Source organism: Saimiri boliviensis, chromosome 8, assembly GCF_048565385.1.
Source record: "Saimiri boliviensis isolate mSaiBol1 chromosome 8, mSaiBol1.pri, whole genome shotgun sequence".
Classification (NCBI taxonomy): Eukaryota; Metazoa; Chordata; class Mammalia; order Primates; family Cebidae; genus Saimiri; species Saimiri boliviensis.
In genome coordinates this window covers 74,377,662-74,398,794 of record NC_133456.1, presented here as the reverse complement: position 1 = coordinate 74,398,794, position 21,133 = coordinate 74,377,662, and the positions used below count along the sequence as shown (strand labels likewise).

General features: G+C 42.4%; 1 protein-coding gene across 6 annotated transcripts in view; it reads left to right on the top strand.

Annotated features, from left to right (window-relative positions):
* IGF2BP2 (insulin like growth factor 2 mRNA binding protein 2) overlaps window positions 1–21,133 on the top strand; it is a 179,366-nt gene that overhangs the window by 51,955 nt on the left and 106,278 nt on the right. Inside the window, exon 1 of one of the 6 annotated variants that reach the window (XM_039478880.2) lies at window positions 20,992–21,092. The exons of the other annotated variants lie outside the window; for them this stretch is intronic. The gene's annotated coding sequence lies outside the window, so the exon portion shown is untranslated. Of the gene's footprint in view, window positions 1–20,991; window positions 21,093–21,133 lie in introns of those variants that run through there. 6 annotated transcript variants of the gene reach the window in all.

Sequence of the window (21,133 nt, the reverse complement as noted above, 5' to 3'; positions counted from 1 at the left end):
CACTCTCAACCTTGTATAGGAATAAGCAGGTTGGAAAATGAATGAATGAATGAATGAATATAAATTATTGTAAAATAAAAGTAGATGGTAATCATACAAATGCATGACAGTAAACGATGCAGCATGAGAATGCTCAGCGAGCCTCCACATTTGTGATTTTTTTGGTTTTTTTTTTTTTGGATGGAGTCTCACTCTGTTGTGATCTCAGCTCACTGCAACTTCCGACTCCCTGGTTCAGATGATTCCCCTGCCTTATCTTCCCAAGTAGCTGGGATTACATATGTTCACCTCCATGGCCAGCTAACTTTTTTCGTATTTTTATTAGAAACAGGATTTCACCATATTGGCCAGGTTGGTCTCAAACTCCTGACCTAAGATGATCCACCTGCCTTGGCCTCCCAAAGTGCTGGGATTACAGGCGTGAGCTACTGCACCCGGTTCTTGTGATTGTTTTTGAACCGTGCGGTGATAGGAGATGCTCATTACAATTTTAGCTTTGCTAGCATTTATTCCTTGATTTAACCCACCACGGTTATGACTGACATCACTCACTGATTAACTGAAAATTGGGTAAATAATTCTTATTTTTATGAATCTTTCTTAGATGTATGTGTAGCTCATTTATTGAAATGTTTAAAATTAAAATGGTTTTGGGTATTTATTTGGAAGTTCAGTGATTTTGTTGTTGCTGTTCTTGTGGGTCTGTTCTCTCTACTCCATACTGTCTGTCACCCAGGCTGGAGGGCAGTGGCGTGATCTTGGCTCACTGCAGCCTTGACCTCCTGGGCCCAAGCCGCCATCTTGCCTCAGCCTCCTGAATAGCTGGGACTACAGGCATGAGCCACCATGCCTGGCTAATTTTTTTGTTTTGTTTTTAGTTTTAGCTAATTTTTTATAAAGAGACAAAATTTTGCCATGTTGCCCAGGCTGATGGTTTTGTGACCAGAAATATACATTAAGAATTTAACTCTTCTTCATATTAACTAGCCTGTGGTAAATTAGTTTTGTTACACATCCTTTTGCTTACAGTTGCCGTTTCCAAGAAGCTATTGACAACATTAAGTGAGGACTTCCTGTAGTTTCTTCTTTTGGAGGTAACCATCTCTCTTTTCACTTTGGCCACTAGGAAGCTCAGAGCTGAACTCACAGCTCTAATGTAGCAACTTTGTAGTATCCTTTTGACCTGAATAATTGTATTCTAACCCTACTTTCTCAATCTGTTGCTGTCTTGACCTCCTAATCTAATTTCATGTTTTCTTTCCCTGATGTATTCATTTCATTTACAGTATACTGTTTTATTGTATATCTTTACCATAAGCTGCCTCAAATATTTGTGAAACAGATGGTATATAAATAAAGAACATTGGAACGTTTGAGAAAGTTGTTGTTGACAAGACCAGTGCAGATGAAAATAGTGTAGTTGTGAGAAAATGTTGGTTGCTGTGGCGTCTGCTCTTTTTTTCTCCCTTGTACTCTTATCTCCCTGGCTGGTCCATCTTCATTATCTACAACCCGCATGACACCCCTGCTGTGGCTCTGGCTGTATCCTGGACTCATCTCTTATCTCCATCTTCCCCCTGGATTCACAGATGCATTTCTGACTTTCTGACTTTCTTCCTGCTGGCTAGCTCTATCCCATTGTCCCTAAAGTCCCTCAGCTCAGCACATTCAAAACTAGGCTCAGCATCCTTTCCCCCAGATCCTGCCTGCCTGGATTCCAGTTGCACACCATCACCTCATTTCTCCAGTCAGTAACCTGGTCCTCACTTTTTACTTTTTCCATATTCTGATCCTTCACATCTACTCCACAACGAAGACCTGTCACTTTAAATTATAAACATGTTGTGGGTCTGTTCTCTCTACTCCATACTGTCTGTAAGGCTCTTTGGGATTTTTAACGTATCCTTGTCCGCCATGGGGTTTTTAGTTTATGTTTGCTTATTATTTTTAGAGGCAGAGTCTCACTTCTGTCATCCAGGCTGGAGTGCAGTGGCATGATCATACTACAGCCTTGGATTCCTGGGCTCAAATGATTTTCCCATCTCAGCTGCCCAGGTAGCTGGGACTACAGGTGTGCACTACCACACCCAGCTAATTAAAAAAAAATTTTGTAAAGACAAGACCTCACTATGTTGTCCAGATTGGTCTCAAACTCCTGGGCTCAAGCAATGATCCCACCTCGGCTACCCAAAGGGCTGGGATTACAGGCATGAGCTGCCTTGCTTTCTGCCTATTGTTAGGCTGTTTCCAATTCCAAACATGCTGCAATAAACATTTTTGTAATATCCTACTACTTACGCTTCTATACAAGTATTTCTCTAGGGTAGGGATTGAGAAGTAGAATTTCCAGGTCTTCGATTATATACCTTTGCATTTCATTAGTGCTTGAACTGGGGTTTTTATTATTGCAATCATCTTCACTCAGTCGCCTTCTCCTTTTGCTTCCCTAACCCAGCCCATTTTGCCTCGCCGTCAGTGATCTCCATTTCTCTTCAAGCTAAAGTTCAGATTTCTTAGATGTTTCATACATTTGCTTTTGCTAAGCTTATTAGTCCTATGTTTTGCCATTCCCCAACCTTGCCCAGAATGGTGTTACCTCTTCTATTCTGTTGGTGCACTCCAGTCCACCTTTCTCCTTGACCATTCTCCTTCCTTGGAATTCAGGCTGCTGCTTTGGCTTGTCAGGATCCTATGTACAGCTCTGTTCTAGCTCTTACCGCTCTGTGATATGTTGTTTAAGTGATCGTTTTCCGTTGGATTGGATGCTGTTTGGAGGGTCCAGATTGCGGCTTCTGAGTCTCTGTCTCCAGAGTTTAGCCCCATGTAAGCCAGCATAAGTGTTGATTGAAATGTTGGCTGAATGGAGAAGACACTGCAATTCTTGGAACAACTGTTTTAGAAAACACAGGTAATATTAACAGTAATCACCTCGACAGTAAATCGTCATTTACTGAACTCTTGCAAAGCATTTAGAACAATACCTGCCTCGTTTATTTTTCTCATAAAACTTCTGAACAGTCCTATGAGGTCAGTACTGTTACTATTCTTCCACAAATAAAGAAGCTGAGACATAGAGCCTAAGTAACGTGCTGGAGTTCATCTAGAACTCTAGATGACGTGTTGGAGCCAAAATCTGAACCCAGCTTCCTCTTGACTGTCACATATACTGTCTGTCAGACTGATCAATGGGAAAGCAGGAGTTGGCCTCATCGCTGCTTCTTCAAGTTGTTTTTACTTTCTTAGTCTGTGATTTTGCAGTAGTAGAGGAAAACCAGCAGACGTCTGAAACCTGGTAAAAGTCAGTGAAATCACACGAGCCCTGTGCACCTGTCTCCCTGCTCTTTCTTCTGCTCTGGACTGTCCATACCCTCCTGAGTTGTGTGAACTGGAATAAGGATGAGGCCATAATTATTTGCCCTTCCAGAAAGGCACACATTCTGACACGCCTCCAGAAAATTGTGTTCAGCTCTGTGTTAAGGAGAGGTAAAGAACAGCAGGCAGCTCTCACTCCAGCCAGAGATCAAAAGAGATTCGTTTCTCCCCTCAGTCAGCAAAGTCAGGACTTCCAGGAAGGGAGGGCCAGAAGTGAGAAGAATTCTCCGTGAACGGAGGTGAAAAAGTGTGTTTGTCAGATCACTTGCATGAGTGTGCTCAACACATTAAAAAAACGGCACAAGGGCTTTTAGAGCACTTGTTTTTAGAGTATTCAGACTGCAAGCAAGTACAATTGAGCTAATGAAAAGAAAATTGTGAGCATGTAAGCCTAGGAAGTTACACTAAGAAATTTCAGCAAACAAAGGAAAGTGGCATGAGAAGATGAGTTGATAAAAGGATCGTAGAAAACTGTAGGGAGAAGGCCAGTTGCCCATTTTCCTGTGAGCAACTGATCGTGTTTCTTTTGACCTTATAAATAAACCCCTCCTAGGCCTGCCCAACTTAGTTTTTATGTAGGAAATTTAAACTTACCTAAAGTCTCTTTTGTTCTGTTTTTAACTAAGTAATTTTAAGCATAAACACTGAATTTTAAAATCATATATTTGGGGAAATTTTTTCTACTTCTAAAAATTATCTATTCATGTATGTCTCCATTTGAATGTGTAATCTGCACTCAGACTTTGTATAGGAACAATTTATATTTATTTAGTACTTTTGCCTTTTAAATTATTTGAAGGTCTAATAGATCATTCTGTCTTAGCCAAAAGCATAAGTTCTGTAGTCTGTAGTGTTATAATAGTGATTATTCCTCCTTAACAATGTAGAGAAGTAGGAATTATCTGTTTTACTAATCAACACACAGAGCAGGTAGACGGCTCAGTGACAGGAGTCAGCATAGCTCGTAGGACGTATGAAAATGTGGCCAGCTCTCTTTTTGGTTTGTCTGCTTCCCTGGTCCCTAGTGAAGAGATCTGGAAGGGTATGGTGCTATGTAGCCTCCTGGGTAGCAGTCCCATGCTTTGCTGCTCTTGGGAACCTGATTGGTACCCTGATGGGGTTATCAGGCCTCCTGGAGGTGCCTTCTATATTCACTTGGCAGGCACCATTTGAATCCTGGAGCTTGGGAAGCAGGGATAAAGTCTTCTGCCTGTTTATTAATAGATGGCCTAGCCTATGACATTATTGAGAGCAGACATTTAGAAGGATGAAAGAGAAGGCAAGGGCCGGGCACAGTGGCTCACACTTGTAATCCCAGCACTTTGGGAGGCCGAGGCAGGTGGATCACTTGAGGTCAGAGGTTTGAGACCAGCCTATTCAACACGATGAAACTGCCGTCTCTACTAAAAATGCAAAAATTAGCTCGGCATCGTGGAGCACGCCTGTAGTCCCAGCTACTTGCGGGGCTGAAACAGGAGAATCACTTGAACCTGGGAGGTGGAGGTTGCAGTGAGCCGGGATTGCACCACCTCACTCCAACCTGGGCAACAGAGCAAGACTCTATCTCCAAAAAAAAAAAAAAAAAAAGAGAAGGGAAGAAAGGGAGTTGTGTAGGGATTATCCTATTGTAATGATGATAATACAGTATGCTAAATATAGCTGTTGTATGTATACAAAGCGTGATACAATGGGGCCAACTCCTGGTTTCCCATTGATAAATAAATAGGGAATATAGAGGTGCTCCGGGAGGCCTGATAACCCCATCAGGGTACCTGTCAGGTTCCCAAGAGCAGCAAAGCATGGGACTGCTACCCAGGAGGCTACATAGCACCATACCCTTCCAGATCTCTTCACTAGGGACCAGGGAAGCAGACAAACCAAAAAGAGAGCTGGCCACATTTTCATACGTCCTACGAGCTATGCTGACTCCTGTCACTGAGCCGTCTACCTGCTCTGTGTGTTGATTAGTAAAACAGATAATTCCTACTTCTCTACATTGTTAAGGAGGAATAATCACTATTATAACACTACAGACTACAGAACTTGTACTTTGGCTAAGATAGAACGATCTGTTAGACTTTCAAATAATTTAAAAGGCAGAAGTAGCACCCAAGTGCTGACTTGTGAAGGAGAGATGAGACTCTCAGATACAGAAGCATGAGTAGATATGTGGGAAAAGATAAATTTGAAAATATTTCAGATACCGTGTGGAAGGTTGCTAAAGACCAAACTCTACGGAGCCGAGCCTTCTCTCTTGAGCAAATAGAACAGCCCACCGAATATAACTTACAGTGGGGAAACCCCTTTTAAGAAAGGCTCACAATATTCGTTATTCAGAAAACATTTTTGAGTGTCTAAGCCTTTTTCTACTATCGGCCAAGCATTACTCTAAAGCACTTGGGCTAAACAGCGAACAAAACAGGCAAATCTCTGCTCTTGTAGAGCAAACAATTTAGTGTAGACAAGCAGAAAAGAAGCCAAATACATCCATAAAATGTATTGTCTAGAGCCTTTTGGTTCTGAGTAATAGAAACAGAATCAAGCTAGTTAAGCCAAATGAATTGCTGTGAAGAAGTTTCTGACTGGGTCTGTTTGGGGCAGATGTCTACTCCTGATCCAGTCAGATACAGCCAGTGACAGGGTTCCGGGCTACAAACACCACCCCCGGGAGCCCACCTCTGTGACAAAGAGGCTGTATGAGCTGCGTAGCCTCAAAAAGGGGTCTGTTATGTACCCCAGAGCTTTCCAGTTCCATGTGTTCTTTCATTACCAAGAATAAGTTTTGCAATGCAAGTAATCTCACAGTATTTAAAATGGACAAGACTAATTATTCAAACTTTAAGGAAAAATGAGAGCACAGAAAGAAAAAGAGATTCACTAATTTATTGAAATTATTGAGAAGTGACTGCAGCCAGAACCCTGGTTATCTAGAAAGTTTTTGGAAAGTGGGAAGTTTACCTCCTTAACCAAATGTTTTAGCAGTTTTGGGTATCAGTCTTTCTAAAATGGATTTCTCATTACCTACTTCCTTAACAGAGTCTCACAAACATATTTTAATTGTAAAACAGTGCTTACATTTAGGCTCTTTGTTTTTTTTTTTTTGAGACAGAGTCTCACTCTGTTGCCCAGGCTGGAGTGCTGTAGCTTAATTTCAGCTCACTGCAACCTCTACCTCCCAGGTTCGAGCGATTCTCCAGCCTCAGCCACCCAAGTAGCTGGGATTGTAGGTGCACATCACCACAACCAGCTAATTTTTGTATTTTTAGTAAATAAGGGGTTTTACTATGTTGGCCAGGCTGGTGTCGAACTCCTGGCCTCAAGTGATCCACCCAACTTGGCCTCCCATAGCTGAGATTACAGGGGGTGAGGCACCGTGCCTGGCCCACTTACACTCTTTTCAAGTTTTGTCTTAGCCTTCTTTACTTTTTAAGTTCTGTGACTGTTGTTTGGATTTTTTCTTTCTTTCTTTTTTTTTTTTTTTTAAAGATGGAATCTCACTCTGTTGCCCAGGCTGGAGTGCAGTAATGCAGTCTTGGCTCACTGCAACCTCCGCCTCCCAGATTCAAGTGTTTCTCCTGCCTCAGCCTCCCAAGTAGCTGGGATTGCAGGCACCTGCCACTACACCCAGCTAATTTTTTGTATTTTTAGTAGAGATGGGTTTTGCCATGATGGCCAGGCTGATCTCGAACTCTTGGCCTCAAGCAATCTTCCCACCTTGGCCACCCAAAATGTTGAAATTACAGGCGTGAGTCACTGCATCTGGCCCTGTTCTTTGGATTTTTAAAAGCCATTTGCTGGGTGCCTTGGCTCATGCCTATAATTTCAGCATTTTGGGTGGCCAAGGCGGGAAGATTGCTTAAGGCCAAGAGTTCAAGACCAGTCTGGGCAACATAGTGAGACCCTTATCTCTTCCATAAAAGGACAAATTAGCCAGATGTGGTGCACATCTGTAGTTCTAGCTGCTAGAGAGGCTGAGGTGGGAGGATCAGTTCAGCCCAGGAGTTTGAGGCTGCAGTGAGCTGTAATCGCGCCACTGCACTCCAGCCTGGGCAACAATGAGACCCTGTCTCTAACTAAAAAATAAATAGAACAGAAGCCTTTCCATAGGATCATCTATTACAGCCTCTTTTGCTGCTCTATGACTGCCTAGAGGGGCTCCTCCTCTTATAATTAATATGTGCTGGTAATGAAGGCACCTCCGCCTTGGGCGTCACAGGTGTTATGGGAAACATAACAGACCTCTGGGTGAGTCTTGAGTCTGTTACCAATTTGCCAGATTACACAGATGAGCCCTTGAACTTCTCAGTCTTTTTAAAATCTGTTACCTTGGAATAAAGCTTCAGGGTCATTTGCTCCATTTACAAGGGAGCAAATAAGATGCTTGGGAAAATACTTTCCAGTGTATAAAATATAACCCTTTTAAAATATAACTCACTACTCTTTCTTACTCCAACATGGTGAATCTCTGTTTGCTGGTTTTGCCTTTCCTACCACATCCCGTTTCCCTGAGAGAACTGGAGTTTCCTGTGAATCACCAGATATGCTCCCTGGGGTTGGTTGGTCCTATTTGACCAATCCTGAGTCCTAACTATGTGGTGTGCTATGGCAGAACAAGGGAAGAGACTTCATTTTTCTCATGTAAATTATATGCCCGCCACCACATCCCTTCTTATGAGACATAGTTCTGTTGACATAGGGAGCCTAAGAGGGAGACCATCTCCCTGTTCTGCTTCCTTGAGGACATAGAAGGCTCAGGATTCTTTTCCCTTCCGGGAGTTCCTGGATCTGACTGGGTTTGTGTGGGCCTCTGGTCCACAGGGGCAGAACTTTGGAAAGAGGGATATAGTGGCTGCTGTTACAGGCAGTTGGCACTTCTTTAGATAAAATGTGAAAAGATGGTTTGTTCATTCTTAGTTTGTGGATTTTGCTTAATAGATAAGAAGCATGACAGAAACACAGACCTCTTGGTTCATGTGGTTTTGTGACTGAGATGAAATTGTTTTTCTTTTTTCTTTTTTTTTGAATCAGGGTCTCATTCTATCACCCAGGCTGGAGTGCAATGGCATGACCATAGATCACTACAGCATTGGCCTCCTGGGCTCAATTGATCCTCACCTCAGCCTCCTAAGTAGCTGGGACCAACAGGTGTGCATGACCATTAATTTAAAATTTTTTCTAGAGATGGGACCTTGCCGTGTTGCCCAGGTTGGTCTTGAACTCCTGGCTTGACTAAACCTCCAAAAATGTTGGGACTACAGGCATGAGCCACCGTGCCAGGGTATCTCTAATCTTTGAAGACCATGGTTCCTCTGTCTATAAAATGGACTTGAGAGCAAATTGAAGAGTGGCCTTTGAACTGAATACCTTCACTTGGTTACAGCCTTCACCATTTAAGAGTTATAGGTTCTTCTGAATGTTTGCTATCTCTTCATAAGTTCTTCTTAAACAATAGATTCAACCTTTTTTTCCTTTTAATTTAGAGATAGGGTGTTGTTCTGTCTCTTAGGCTGGAGTGCAGTGGCATGATAATAGACATCTCATTGCAACCTCAAACTCCTGGGCCCAAGCCCTCCTCCCACCTCAGCCAATTTTCAAAATTTTTTGTAGAGGTCGGGGTTTTGCTGTGTTGCCTAGACTGATCTCAAACTCCTGGCCTCAAGTGATTTTCCTGCCTCAGCCTCCCGAGTAGCACAGGGACTACAGGTGCATGCCACCACGCCCAGCTAATTTTTGTATTTTTAGTAGCAATGGGGTTTCACCATATTGGTCAAGCTCTTGACCTCAGGTGATCCACCCACCTCAGCCTCCCAAAGAGCTGGGATTACAGGCATGCGCCACTGCGCTGGGCTTAGATTGAACCTTTTAAAGGTGCTTATTGATCTATCGGAAGCTTCAAAGAAAAAGCGTGATACTCCACCACTAGAGGGCACTGCTGTCCTAGTCACATGATCTGAATCTGCAAGCTGCTGAATTGGAAGTTCCTTCAGTCCTCCATAGAATTAGACATAAAATTTATGTCATTTTTATAAGTATTAAATATATAACTATTAAAAATATAATTTAAATATTTAGTATTGCAGGACTTTTGAAAAATACTTAGATTAACTGAAAATAAAAGGGTTAACATGCAGTTCTTTATCATTGTCTTGTTCTTTCCCAAGTTTACCTGAATCCTGAAGAACAACATCTGTCCTGAAAGTTTGTGGTCTGTCATTAGCCCTCGGGTTAGCTCAGCATCATAACACCTCCAACTACATGTTCGTGTCACCCAGGTGTCTTCTCACTGCTTCACTTATGGGGATGCCGGGCCTCTGGCGGAGGATGTTTTAATTAACAGTAGAGATACTCTTGGGAAAGTTTCCAACCTTCCTTCTTCCTTTTTCTGTAGGAGGTAAAGAGCTAATTAAATGTTTGTATGGTGTCATGATGCTGCTAAGAAAATAACAGCCCCTTTGTCTCTTTCCCCTCAATCCTAAGGAAGTTATGACCTGAATAGAAGGACGAAGCAGTCCGCTTCTGTGTTTTTCTCAAGTCAGAACATTTTTTTTCTTTTGCATAAAGTCACGAAAGTGTACGTAAGAACGGAGGATCGGCCGGGCGCGGTGGCTCAAGCCTGTAATCCCAGCACTTTGGGAGGCCGAGGCGGGTGGATCACAAGGTCAAGAGATCGAGACCATCCTGGTCAACATGGTGAAACCCCGTCTCTACTAAAGGTGCAAAAAATTAGCTGGGCATGGTGGCGCGTGCCTGTAATCCCAGCTACTCAGGAGGCTGAGGCAGGAGAATTGCCTGAACCCGGGAGGCGGAGGTTGCGGTGAGCCGAGATCGCGCCATTGCACTCCAGCCTGGGTAACAAGAGCGAAACTCCGTCTCAAAAAAAAAAAAAAAAAAAAAAAAAAGAACGGAGGATCTGGTAATTGTCTGTATTTCAGTTTTCTTTTAAGGAACTGTTCCTAGAAGTACAATGATTGGATTAAAGGGTAATAGAAGGATTAAGACACTTGTTATTTAGGTTGGTACAAAAGTAATTTGCCATAATTTTCAGTGGCAAAAACCGCAATTACTTTTTCATTGCCGTAAAATAATCATTGCCAGTGCTTTCCAAGATGGCTCCACTAAAATATATCCCCATGAACAGTACATGAAAGCATTTTCAACCCGAATACATTCCATAATGTCAACCAACATATTCCAGAATTGTAGTCTTCATTTCAGCAGCCTTATTTTAACGTGTTTTATAATCATAAACATTTTTACTAAGTAGAAGGTATGCTGATCAATATTTCCCCAAATACATTACTATACTGGTAAGACATGTTAAAAAATGATTCAGTGGGCCAGGTACGGTGGCTCATACCTGTAATCCCAGCACTTTGGGAGGCTGGGGTGGGCAGATCACGAGGTGAAGAGAATGAGTCCATCCTGGCCGATATGGTGAAACTCCTCCTCTACTAAAAATACAAAAAAATTAGCTGGTCATGGTGGCACACGCCTATAGTCCCAGCTACTTGGGAGGCTGAGACAGGAGAATTGCTTGAACCCGGGGTGGAGGTTGCAGTGAGCCGAGATTGTGCCACTGCACTCCAGCCTGGCAACAGAGCAAGACTCCATCTCAAAAAAAAAAAAAAAAAAAAAAAAAGAGTTTAGTGGTCAAATACATTTTTCAAATGTATACTCGTCCCTTTCTTGGAGATTTATGAAGCACACGTGCATTTTAAGGCTTGAGAAGTTGTGTAGTAAAGATATCCATTTAACTTGATGTTTTATAATTTATTTACTTACAGAATCCTTGCTTAAGAGTAACATTGTATGGAAGTGGGATTGGAGTTTAGAAGGTGGAAATGATGGTGGGACGTTGTTCCAGAAGGTTTTAGGAAACACTATGGTAGTATAAAGATTTCCTCTGAACTTAAGCTGCGTTGGTCTGCGGTCCTTGTTGGGGAGAACAGAATCCGCAGGAGCTGGATTAGGCACAGAAGAATGCATTGAGGTATATAGATAGATCACAGGATTGTCGGGCAGGCTGAAGAAACAGGCTTCAGGTGGAGCTGCTTGAAACTCTGCAGAACTGGTCTGCCAAGAAAGCTGCTGCCTGTGCCACCATCTAGAAGCTTCTCCCAGAACTACCTCTGCCAAATTGGGAAGCCGCTGTGTCCACAGTCTTGTATCTCTGTCCTAGCAGGAAGTGGGGCTGGGAAGTTTGTTTTCAGCCTATTTTAAGAAGGATGGGTTTTATACTATGGTGAACTACCCAGTGTGGAGAGAATGTCTAACAGACGGCAGCTACAGTTGGCTGGTGTCCAAGAAGACGGTTGTGTAATGTGAGCACCTCAGGATACAGGTCAGAAAACTGAGGTATAGCCCTGGCCTTGCCTCTTAGCTGCTGGAAGACCTTGGGCAAATCCACTTTCAAGCTTGTGTTCTCATCTCTAAACAGGGTATAACTCACAGACTTGGGGTAAAGATAAAATGAAAGTAATAGGTGTGACTATACCAGGGAAAACTGTAAAGTATTAAATGAAATCGGTAGAAGACATTTTTCTTTTTAATTTAATTTAATTTTATTTGTTTTTAAAGATGGGGTTTCACCATGATGGCCAGGCTGGTCTTGAACTCCTGATCTCAGGTGATCCACCCACCTTGGCCTCCCAAAGTGCTAGGATTACAGGCGTGAGCCACCATGCCCAGCAGAAAATATTTTTCATACCGCAGGGTTTGCCTCTAGACAGGGGGTTGGCAAAGTTTTTCTGTAAAGCATCAGATAGTAAATATTTTTTGGCTTGGTAGAGGATAGTATCCATTTAGTACCTATTCAACTCTGCAAGAGCAGCCATAGACAATATGTAAATGGATGAGCATGGCTGTGTTCCAATAAAACTTTATTTATGGACCCAGAGATTTGAATTTTGTGTAATTTTCACATGTCATGGAATATTCTTTTTATTTTTTTTTCCAAGCACTTAAAGTGAAAAACATTCTTAGCTTGTGGACTGTACAAAAACAGGTGGCCAGCTGGATTTGACTTATCAACCATAGTTTCCTGGTCCATGTTCTAGATGGTTATACTTAAAATATTTTAAAATGTAGGGTTGTTTTGCATTAATGTAGTAGCAAATAAATTTGGGGTTTTGATGATACTGTCTGAATAGTTTTATTGGTGTTCATCGGACCTGACAGTAACTTCCTCTTTGACGGTAGAATTAAATATACTCCTTGGCCATATATGGGACTGTGGGAGTTATTTAGGTGAAAGCATTTTGAGAAGGATGAGTTTGCCACCCAGCCATTGGGTTCTTAGAACCTCTGCATTTTCTCCCGTCTCATGTGTGCCTTTGGTTTTGGAAAAGGAATGGGGCACTCAGGTACTACTTTTATGGGAAAAGTTGCATTTGGAGACATTCCCATATCCATGCCCACAAACTCTCCTCCGTAAACCTGCCTCATTCCCTTCTTTGGCGTGTTCTGTATTTAGCTTTACAGCTTTGCTGCTCTATAGACAAGAATCCCGTCCCCCCAAAATCTTATTACCATTGTAGTATCTTCATCCCTATTAGAAAACCGAGTGCCTTCCTTGCACTCAAGTCCCGTAGAATTTCTTTCAGCCAACGAAAGCCAAAGGTAACTTTGACGCCAGTCGCTGGAGGTGAAGGCGTGGTGCGAAGCTGCTGCAGTGTGTGCTTTGGAGCAGCCTGGTCTACCCTCCCTTGGTCCCCGAGCACTTCTGCATGCCTTTCCTTTATTAATAGATGCACCTTCCTCAATTCTCTTTTCCTTCTAGGTGCAAGCAGAGTGTAGAGTGTGATGTAGGCACACTGACCTCTAGAAACGGAGAGCATAGAGGTGGTGTGGCCCTGAAGGAGGGCAGTGTGGGAGCAAGAAGGGGAAGGAGTGCTCCGAGAGTAAGGAGGGGGGTGATGTGTTTGCCTTCCTAGGTGCACCTGCCGCTTGGTGAGACAAGTAAGGCTTCGAGCTGTCTTTGGAGGAAGAGAATGCTTCTTTGGAGGAGGAGAGTGTATGAATGTTTGTATGAGCTTTAACTCGGGTTTACTGATTGAAAGAAACTATATTTAATTTTGCTTTGCTTGTATCCCTTTTATTTGGGCTTTACTAAATATAGCTGGATGGGAGGGACGGAGGGGAAACAGTGTGTAGAGCAGAAGTTAAAACACGCCAGAGCTTTGGCAGCTTTGGGACAGAAAAATAAAACTTTAAACTTGCTTTCTATTTTGAGGCCATCACAAGATGTTTTGTGCTTACGTTCATTCCTAAGTCATAAACGGGTAGGAGGGGCTGGGAATTAAGTAAATTATCCCTTGAAAAATACTAATTTGAAATTGAGATAAAATTAGCAAAGGGAAGAAGGGTGAAGGAAATAAAACATTGGACCCAGCCTGTTTGCAGGCAAAATAATAAACACCTCGTGGGGGTAGAAGAGGCATACCAGTTTCCTTCCAGATTTTAGCCTCTGCTCCTTCACAGAGCCCCATTGTCTCAGAGTGGGGGGCAAGGCTGAGTGCTATGAGAACGGACTTGACAAATAAAGCCTGTCAGGGGATTTTGACACAGGTCAACCCCTTCCTGAAGCAGTGATCTCAGAGGCAACATGATTTCTTACTCACAGGCAGTAGCTGTCATACTATGAGCTGTTTATCGTAATGTAATTATCACAGACAAGATGTGGTAATTGCCTGTTTTTAGGAATCTCCCTGCTGGGAATTGGGGTGAAGATGATCTCTAGAAAAGTTCTCTGTGGTCCTGTGAAACAACCTCCTTTCCCAAGACAAGACTCCCCTGTCCTGGTAACCTGTTGCTGCTCGGCAAATGGATCTCGTCCCCTCCATCAAGGGCTGCTTGTCTGTTTCACTGAATATTAGGAATGCTTCTCCCTAGGCTTCAGCCTTGGGCTTTCCCCTCAGGTTCTGCTTGCCCCTGGGGACATATTTGTGGATCTGGAGCAAAAACATAAGCAGGAGAAGTGGTGAATGTGTGTGAGGAGCCACTTTGTACTTAGGACTTCTTGTAACCCAGCCTCCTAAAGCATAGCTCTGATGAGGTCACATTCCTGCTTACAAAATCTTTCATGACAGCAGACAGAGAGAAAAGACTGAAAGGAAATGTGCCAAAATATTAGCCGTGTTTTTCTCTGAGTGGTGAGCTTTCTGGTGATAATTTTTATTTACTTTGTGGATTTTACTCCTTTCCAATTACTTAGCCATATAATACTATTTTTAAGAAAAGCACTATTTTTATAATAAGGAAAAGTACCATTTAAAAACCTTTAGTGGCTCCCATTTGCCAATTATAAATCCTGTCTATGACATTGAAGGTTTTTGCAATACTGCTCCAGACCTTCTGACCTCACCTACTTCTCTCTCTGCCCTCACTCCAAAGGAACAGCAGAACAGAGTTACCCACTGTCACCAAATACATTGGGTGCTTTGCCTTCGCTCATGCTCCTTCTTCACCTGTCAACTTTCCATCCTTCGAACAGATGTCTCCCTCTTTAGAGACTATTTCCCATAACATACATCTTGTAAAAGGCTTAAAAAGAACCCAAAAACAAAGACCATTCTTAATCCCACTTCCAGGAGATAACCAGTCAGCATTTTGATACATGCTTTCTTCTGCAGCTGGAGAGTAGGCTAGTATACCTTGGATGTCTGTTAGAAATTCTACATTCTATCTAGTATTATTATTCATTTCTGTCTTATCTGCATTCTGGATTTTAAGTTACTTGACGGCTACAAGAATGACTTTACATTTTTGTAGCCTCCACAGGCCTTGAGCACGGTGACGTTCATATAATACCATTCCGAAATCATCTCCTGAACCAAGCAAGGGAGAAAAGACAAGCTTGTAACTTAAGCACAAACCATAGTAACAAACATAAACATGCTGGTTACATTATGAATATAATGCTGAGTATATCGATAAACGCTTAAGTCACAGGAGAAATACAAATGCTGTAACCTTGGAAGAGTGTCAGGAACAATTACATGACCAGGGACCTTAGTAGGTAGGGTAATTTTGGTATATTACATGGAGGAGATTCATCAGCATTGAAGAGAGAAAAAGCTTATTTTAAAAACATAATAAATAAATAAAACAACCAACCATGATACGACTTGGTGTAGAAAGAGGAGGTGTTGTATAGACCATTGATTCTCAACCTAGGTTTATGTTTGGATCATTGGGGAGTTTAAAAAAAAAAAAAAAAAAAACCAGTGCCTGCATCCAATCCCAGATCAGTTAAATTAGAATCTCTCGGTGGGCTTAGCTTTTTTATAAACACCTATACGGGTGACTCTAATGAAACTCTGGGAAGGGATCCCCTGAATCCAGGCTTGAGAATCACAGTCTAGGCAGAGAAACCTTCTTTACAAATAGTAATTATCTTGCTTCTTTCATATTGTTGAAGAAACCAGGAGAGATTGGTTCATCTTGAGGAAGGGAGGTTTTGGTGGGTGTGAGAATAGTTGCTGCAGATCGTTGTGTGTTAAATGTACTTTAAAGCAATTGGACAAAATGCATCCATTAGGTATTATCAAGAAACACATCTGTGCATCTTAAATTGCCCAGACTTTCCCCTTCTCTTAAAGGCTGCTTCCTCCTAGAGCAGTGACTGAAGTAGACTGCAGCCAGTATAAATTACATTATTGCATTCACCGCTATTATTTTATCTAAGCTTCTTCAAGGGATTTGACGCTTACTCAAATACTATCAAAACATACTTTGTCTCAAACATGCTATTTCCCAAATTTGTGTCTCTTTTTCTTTCTTTCTCTTTCTTTCCTTCCTCTTTCTTTCTTCTTCCTTTCTCTTTCTTTCTTTTCTCTTTCCTTTCCTTCCTTTCTCTTTCTTTCTTCTTTCCTTTCCCCTTCCTTCCTCCCCTCCTTCCTTCCTTCCTTCCTCCCCTCCTCCCTCCCTCCCTTCCTTCCTCCCTTCCTTCCTTCCTTCCTCCCTTCCTCCCCTCCTTCCTCCCTTCCGCCCTCCCTTCCTTCCTTCCTCCCTCCCTCCCTTCCTTCCTTCCTTCCTTCCTTCCTTCCTTCCTTCCTTCCCTCCTTCCCTCCTTCCCTCCTTCCCCTCCCTCCCCTCCTTCCCTTCCTTTCTTTCCTTTCTTTTCTTCTTTTTTCTTTTAGACCAAGGCTCCCTCTGTCATCCAGGCTGGAGTGTAGTGGTATAATCTCGGCTCACTGCAACCTCCACCTCCTAGGCTCAAGTGATTCTTGTGCCTCAGCCTCCCTAGTAGCTGGGATTACAGGCGCCTGCCACCATGACTGGCTAACGTGTGTGTGTGTGTGTGTGTGTGTGTGTGTGTGTGTGTGTGTGTGTATTTTTTTTTAGTAAAAATGGGGTTTCACCATGTTGGCCAGGCTGGTCCCAAACTCCTGACCTCAGGTGATCTGCCCATCTCCACTTCCCAAAGTGCTAGGATTACAGTGGTGAGCCACCATGCCTGGCCTTGTGTCTCTTTTTCACATGTTAAAACCTAACACCCACACCACTCAACCCCAACAAAACAAAGACTTTTTTTTTTTTTTTTTGAGACGGAGTTTCGCTCTTGTTACCCAGGCTGGAGTGCAATGGTGCAGTCTTGGCTCACCGCAACCTCCGCCTCCTGGGTTCAGGCAATTCTCCTGCCTCAGCCTCCTGAGTAGCTGGGATTACAGGCACGCGCCACCATGCCCAGCTAATTTTTTGTATTTTTTTTTTTTTTAGTAGAGACGGGGTTTTACCATGTTGACCAGGACGGTCTCGATCTCTTGACCTTGTGATCCACCCGCCTCGGCCTCCCAAAGTGCTGGGATTACAGGCTTGAGCCACCGCGCCCGGCCCAAAACAAAGACTAACAAGCAAAAAAAAAAAAATTTATGTAAGTTTTCTAATAGTACAAATCATGGTAGAATAGCTAACAGCAGTTTATCACATGGGAAAGGAAATTAGCATCCCACAGTCTAGCTATCAAGTAACCACGTACCCTAGAGAAACACATTTTTCACTCCGTGTCCCCTTGGTTTGAATACAGGGACTGTTATTTTGCTAAATTGTGCTTTTATGTTCTGAAGCACACTTGCATGTTGTTATGCAGTGTGTTTAAATCCTAACCAAAGTGCTTCTGTTGCAATGGAAATATTTCAATTAATGTTTAGGGTTGGAACATATAAACAAAACTTGGGTCCAGATAGTTGATTAATCATTGCATTCTGGGGTGCAGGAAGGGTTTTGTTGAATTCTATTAAGGGAGGAATTAATGTCCTCTGCCTGTGAGGTCTTTCCTGAGGAAAGCTTGGGTTTTAATGTTACTCCTTACACAATATTTTTCTTTTAGCAAGAGTAAAGCAACCAGTACCCCCAGTAAAATGTCCTAAAGAGCACTTGGGATAGGGCGGTTCTTCACTCTCCTGGCAGTGAAGCTGTAACTCTTGTTGTCTGGTGCAGACATATACACTTTGCAGTGAACATAGTGATAATGGAGACATCAGCCCAGGACCCTGGAGTGATACCTTCTGTGTCTGTTTTCTTCCTCCTCCTTATTTCCCCAGACTATCAACTCTGTTATGTTTAGTTCTCTAAACTAAAGCTGAATCACCAACATTTTCTTCATGGATCATGCCCCACAGATCCACCTCTTTTTTTGTATGTACAGGAATAGATTTCACACGTCCTCACCCAAGTAATCTTTTAGGCATTTCTTTTTCTTCTGTATCCTTTCTTGGGAGCCTAACACTATATTTTTGGGAATATCAGCCTAGGTGTCCATCATCAGAAACAATCATAATCAAATGAGATTTTCCTAGGCTTTAAGACATGATAAGATAGCACGGAAATGTCTGGAGAGAAATGTTATGCATTTATTCTTTACTGGTTCCGCCCACCCAAAAATAAAGTATTCAAGTACAAAATACTTGAAGTATAAGAAAATATGCCGGCGGCCGGGCGCGGTGGCTCAAGCCTGTAATCCCAGCACTTTGGGAGGCCGAGGCGGGTGGATCACGAGGTCAAGAGATCGAGACCATCCTGGTCAACATGGTGAAACCCCGTCTCTACTAAAAATACAAAAAATTAGCTGGACATGTTGGCGCGTGCCTGTAATCCCAGCTACTCAGGAGGCTGAGGCAGGAGAATTGCCTGAACCCAGGAGGCGGAGGTTGCGGTGAGCCGAGATCGCGCCATTGCACTCCAGCCTGGGTAACAAGAGCGGAAACTCCGTCTCAAAAAAAAAAAAAAAAGGAAAATATAAGAAAAATTCAAATGAACAAAACAAAAGGAAAATTAAGGTTGAATACTAAAGTGAGGGCCAAGTGAAATTTGGTGAGAGAAATGTATGTGATAATACGCTACATGGTTAGTAAAGTTGGGCAGCAAATTTAACCCTGAACTTTCTAACAGCTGAAGCAAAAAGAAACAGTCCATCCTCTGCTCCCAGATTAGGGAGGAGCCAGGAGAGGCTGCTAGGGAATCTTACTCCGTGAGTGCTGTTCAAATATTCCTGTATCCCCCAGGAAAGTTACTTCCTTGCCTGGGTGATGGTGGGACAGACCCCCAGACAACTTTAAACAGTGTGAGAGTGGAGTAAGAATGTCCAGAAAGGTGGAATCCACAGAGGTGGAAAGCCAACTGGGGGTTGCCAGGGGCTGGGAAGGGGTGAGGTGGGTGAGGGAGAGACTTCTCAAGGGTACAGTTCCTTTTTGGGGTGATAGAAATGTTCAGAAGTTAAATAGTTGGAATGGCTGCACAAGTTTGTAAATATACTAAAACCCATTGAATTGTACACTTTGGGTGAGTTTTATGATGTGAATAAATAAAGCTGTTAAAAATTTTTCTCAATAAAGCTGTTAAAAATTTTTAAGTATGCAATTATAAAAGATAGTAAAATAACACACCGAAGGGGAAAAAAAAATCCAAAAACCTGATGAGTCTAACATTCTTGTCTTCCACAAAATGCACACTTCTCAGGGGACAAGTCATAACTGAGGCACTGCTTTGAGGGAGTTTGGGTCATGTAGGGAGAAAATTGAACTGTGCAGCTCTAAGCTTCTTTCATTGTGAGCATTCAGTTTCTGACTAACTGTAGAAAGATGTTGGGGTTATAAGACAGTTGGGGAAATTTGAACACTGTGGGAACATATTTGCAAGTATAAGGAAATTGCTTTTCATTGTTAATGTTAGATAATGCTATTATGGTGATTTTACATACTGAAGTATTTATAAATAAAATACCATGATACCTAGGTTTTAGTTTAAAATAATTTAGTGGGTAATGGTGTAGATGACACAAGATGTGTCATGTGTTGGTAACTGTTAAAGCTGGGTTCATCACATCTGTCTCCTTTTGTGTGAATTTAAATATCTTCATAATAAAATGTTAGAACAGATAGTGTCTTTCCCTGTTAACTACAAAAAGATCTAGCAACATAGCCAGAGTTCTTGCTCATGAGGAATTATGCTATTTGCAGCACTGGTCTCATTTGCTGATTTATGGGTGACTTCTGAGAGATCGGAGGCCTGGGTGCTGGCCCTAAGTCACATGCATAAGTAGGCATGAAATTCTAGTAAGGTCATCCACAGCTTTTTACCCTTCCCTCTGCTTCTCAGATACTGCTGCATGGGCTAGGGAAGGGATGGTTGCAACTCTTCAGAAAGGCAGTGAACGTGGGACTCTTACCTCCTAAGTGTAGTCTTGCCCTTTACAGTTCATTTTCTACTAATTCTCCCTACTCTTCAGTGGATGTGAATGCTAAATACTTACATTTGGTGTCATCTTACAGAAGCTGTATATTTTAGCAAGATGCTAAAAGAATGGCATTTTCCCTTGACTTCCTTTATGAACTTGAAACCCATTCAACGAATCTGTCCACACACACCTTTAAGACTGGACAGAAGAGGGTAGAGGAGACAGTAGTACGTGTCTGAGAGTGAATGCCAGCTTCTGGTTCAATATGTTTTTCCGTTTCTCTTTGTTCTCAGGGGAGATGGAAACTGGGCGTTTGTGTTTGCCCCATTTCCTTCTCTGATTACACTGGAACTCTTATAGTAACATGCATTGCACTGACATCCCAGGTATTATATTACACTGGATGTAGAGGTCCATTGTCACTGAAACTCATTCTTACATTCAGCAAACATTTGTGCGTGTCTACTAGCTCTGTCCTCTTCACAGTGGCCTGCGTGGGAGCTGAATTTTTACACCTGTTTTGGATTCTCCGCATTACCTTACCCAAAGAACAAACACTGGTTTTAAGAACAGTAGGGGCCTTCTAGGAGTTTACAAGCTGTTTATCTCCAGGTAGTGGAGTGCAGTTAAATGTTCTACCACTAAGCTCTGTCACCCCAAGCAGTTTGAATTGCTGAAGCAGCGAGTGACCGTGATGCAGGGGTGGTTGGAGATGAGTATTTTATTTAAATGCTTTGGGTATTGTTGCTTATGATGTCAGTGAAACATCTGAGTTTCCACATTACTTAAAGATAGATACGTGTTCTGAGGCATAAGATAGTTTTATGTCTCTGTCTCTTACTTTTCTCTCTAGCTTAAGGACTGCCTTGAGATTGTCTTGCTGGAAATGCAGCAGAGCTAACACAGCGCCGAACACTACAGATACTGCTACCGCCTGTTAATCTTCTCCTTCAGCAATAGCAGCGGCTGACCACTTACTGAACATCTACTCTGCCTATACTTTACATGCATTATGTCACTTAATCCTCAAAGCAAACCCTGTGAGGTAGGTGGCCCTGTCCTTATTATACAGAGAAGGAAACCAAA